Raw genomic sequence first — 3993 nt, 5'->3', positions numbered from 1 at the left:
GCTTTTTAGCAGAGGGACCATCTTCTACTTCTTCCGGATGAATTCAGCCTGAACGGCTTTACGTAATTTATTAATGCTATCCACAGGGAAATAGCCTTAAACACTTCGTTATCATCTTCGGAAGTAGAAGATGAGTCTGAATCAGAAGAAGATCCAACCTCATCAATCACCTTGTATTCAGACCCTAGGGTTAAAAGAAACTATACTTAGCATAGAGTATATGAACAACACTGCAAGCCCTAGGCTACAGATACTCACACGATGGGAAACAGAAGGAAATACTACCTTATTTTCTTTTTATGACGTGAGGTTGCTTTCTTCTCTGGCAGCAAATGATTTTTCTACAAAATCCTTTACCCAAATTACGACATCTTGTGTATCGGTTCCCCAGTGTTCTCTAGGACGGCAAGAGGCACAACGTACTGAAATTATATATCACATGTAAGATATATCATACACACAAAATGGACCTTAGTGTTTGCTAGAAGAAATTCTCGTACGATATTCATAGCCATCTGGAAGTGGAGTCTCACATTCCGCACAAGCAAAGTGTTTACGCTTAGCTCCTCTTTTCCCGAATCACTGGTTTCCATAGCAGACATCTGTTAACATACACATGTATATATCAATGAGTCCGTCTGAATACAACAGGCCTAGCCTGAATCAGAGATTGCAATAATAAAAACGCCACTAGATGGCAGCAACCTTACTTGTAAGAGGACAGAATAGCACACAGTCTGTGTAAAACACAGTATCCAGCACTTATCAGCCGGATTCAGCAGTCAACAGTATTCACAGAGTATACAGAGTAGTAGCAGCAGCTTCAGTTGTCAGGCCTCAAAAGTCCGACAGTCTACCTAGACTTGTCCTTTAAATGTAGATTGTGCTCCAGGGTGTCCGCAGCCGTACGTACTTCCGGGTGTGACGTCATCTTGATCACATGACGCCCTCCTCCAATCACAATCTGGGGCCGGCCTAGAGGTCCGATGACGCAAATCGCGTCACCGAAATACGCCGCCCCCACGTGACGCAAACCGCGTCATCAGACGACGACGCCCGATGATGACGCAAATCGCGTCACCAAGATGGCGCCCGGAACGCGCGCAGAAGAAATAACCTAACATAGCTAGAAGACAGTAAGGTAAGAGAAAGAGGGACACATACATATCCTCAAGAGGGATATCCACATATAGGACCCCGGTAGTTTTTAAGAAAAACCACCTAAGCAGTCTCCACAGAGAGGGAGGGAGCAAGGTCCCCTGGGCTAAGAGGAACGAAGAAAAAAGACTGATGATTGTGGGGAGGAGGATCTATTTATACTTCCTGTGGGAGGTTTATTGAGAAAATTAACATTAAAGTTTTATATGTTCTCATTAAATATTCCTTCGTCCCAGGTGCTCGCAGGCGAAAAAACCCCTATCGTTGTGATGCCAATGGGTACGCTAGGGAAGGCTTTCTGGTGATTGGATCTCTTAGATTCACACATATATTGCACAATCCTGCCCTATTCTCTATTAATATTCAGAGATTATAATGACACGAGTGGCTGGGATTACAGAACATATCATAGAGCGGTCCCTTCTTATATCCATATTCCCAATCTATTCCTTTATAGAATCAGCTCTTATCCATGTTCCATACCTGCTGCTCAATCCGTCCTGACCTTCTGAAATCACTTGCTTTATCTCCAGGTCATTTGTGTCTCTCCGGTCCTAATAGACTAGAGGAAGCTCCGGACAGGAGGAGATGTTCTTGGCCTCGGGCACACACACAAGTCTCCGGACATTACTGATTGGTTTGCTTGCTAGATCTAATAATTCCCTCCGCATGGTTTGTTCTGATTCTAAAGGCTTCATATCAAAAAACTAATTCAGCCTTTTAATCCAATTCCGAGTTATAAACAATCGAGCATATACATTTCGATTAATTCAGTTGTGAACGTCTTTGTAATGATGAGACCCAATATAGCAGAAAACAATGCAGATACGGAAGGGTTAATCACCATCAATTGGCGCGACCCCCGATATTCTGACACAAACCCTTCAGTCATCAGACAAAAGATGAACCCCTTTAGGGCTGGATTGTTTGTGCCCTACTTTCCATAGACACGGCAGCGAGAGGACCGGGATCTGTAGCCTCTTATGAAGACGTGGGCGGCCGCTGAAAAGAGCTTTGGGTTGTGGAGATGGAGCCGAATGGGAGCGGAATTAACCTCCAAAGCCGTAGAGAGTGCGGCCCTGGCGCTTGAGGGCGTACAACCACGTCCATGGCGGTGACGGTGACCTGTCTCCCTTGGCGTGCTCGGTGTAGTGACTGACGGCGTCGCGGATCACGTCTCCAAGGAAGACTTCAGGACATCCGCGAGTCTCCTCATAGATGAGCCGGAGATTCTCTTATCTTCTTCTCTTCTTCTTCTAGAAGACGCGCCCCCCTGCGAGCAAGACGGCGGATACGGTCTTGTGATGCCTGGATGTTATCCCGGAGCACCTTCCCTGTGCCTCTTGGCGCCGCCCTTACCGAGACCTTTCCTCCTTTGCCGCGTCCAGACATTCTCTGAGCTGTAAAGAAACAACTGTAAGAGAACGCGCTTAGAGTCCTTGCTTTCATAGGAAATAAGCGGACCTGACAGAAACCGCACAGATGACTCACTTCCGGGACATCCCTACGTGCAGTTTGATCATTGACCCCTCCCCTTCCTCCCTGTTGGCTGAACATGGAGATTTGAACTTCCCGCCCTTTCTGTAACCGTCGCTGCTAGGTTTCCCGCTTTTAGTGTGACCAGTGTCTAATGCGATTCTGGCAGAAAAAAAAATCCCCATAATAATCGTCAGGAATACGGAGATCAGTCGGATATCAGCAGTGATCCTACCGCAAAGCAAGAAAAGACGGGAGATTGACAAAACGTCACAGAACGTCCGTGTACGATAGAAAGGAGCGCGCGCATTAAAGCAAATAATAAGCAAGTAATAAACCAGATAGAAAGTCACGATAGAAATCCCAGCTGCCCAGGAACCAAGTGCATCAAGAGCCCGAGCCAGCAATATACTCAGCCCACCTGCCCTCGCGTAGTGTCAGGGAACCATCCCACGTGTATAGTGCCCCTACCCGGTGACTACTCTGTATATGTGTCCATGGCACCACGATTGGGAGGGGTTCTACTAGATAGGACTGGACCCATGTCTTGTATCTTAACCTTGTCATTTGGCCCTTGTGTCCCTATTGCTCATTAGATTGTAACTGGCCATTCCTTTGGCACCTCCTGACATCACGTGTTCTCTTCTATAGAAACCTGACCCGGGTCACAGTGTCAGGAGACGGCGTGGGGAGACTGATCTCCTGTAACAGCCACAATAGACACTGCAGTCACCGGAGAACAGCACCGAGAACATTTATCTAGCACGTGTTATAACATATAGTGAATCATCTAGCTCAGCGCAGAGAGGGTTAACGACAGCAGACTGACGTGTGCTGGGGGAAGAGAAGGGGTCGGGGACATGTAAGGCGGAGTTCGGTTCTGCTGCTCTTTAAGGGAGGATTTGGTGGCTCTGAAAAGAGCCTTTGTGGTTATGCGGTGCCGGGGCAGATCTAAGCCCTCTCCCCACGGATCCTGCGGGCCAGCTGAATGTCTTTGGGCATGATGGTCACCCTCTTGGCGTGGATAGCGCACAGGTTGGTGTCCTCGAACAGGCCCACCAGGTAAGCCTCGCTGGCCTCCTGCAGCATGCCTGGGCCGAGCTCTGGAAGCGGAGATCGGTTCTGAGAAGTCCTGGGCGATCTCTCTCACCAGGCGCTGGAAGGGAAGCTTGCGGATCAGCAGACTCGGTGGACTTCTGGTAGCGGCGGATCTCACGAGGCCACTGTACCGGGACGGTACGATGCGGCTTCTTCACTCCACCTGTAGCGGGAGCGCTCTTCCTGGCGGCCTTAGTGGCAAGCTGCTTGCGGGGAGCTTTCCAACCGGTGGACTTACGGGCTGTCTGCTTGGTTCTGGCC

The 3993-nt window shown here is 48.7% G+C and overlaps 1 pseudogene; it reads right to left on the bottom strand.

Moving 5' to 3' along the window:
- Positions 1-3585: 3585 nt before the first annotated feature.
- Positions 3586-3989, bottom strand: LOC138775865 (histone H3.3A-like; annotated as a pseudogene).
- Positions 3990-3993: the final 4 nt, after the last annotated feature.

Source organism: Dendropsophus ebraccatus, unplaced genomic scaffold, assembly GCF_027789765.1.
Source record: "Dendropsophus ebraccatus isolate aDenEbr1 unplaced genomic scaffold, aDenEbr1.pat pat_scaffold_2268_ctg1, whole genome shotgun sequence".
Classification (NCBI taxonomy): Eukaryota; Metazoa; Chordata; class Amphibia; order Anura; family Hylidae; genus Dendropsophus; species Dendropsophus ebraccatus.
This window is presented reverse-complemented; position numbering and strand designations above follow the sequence as displayed.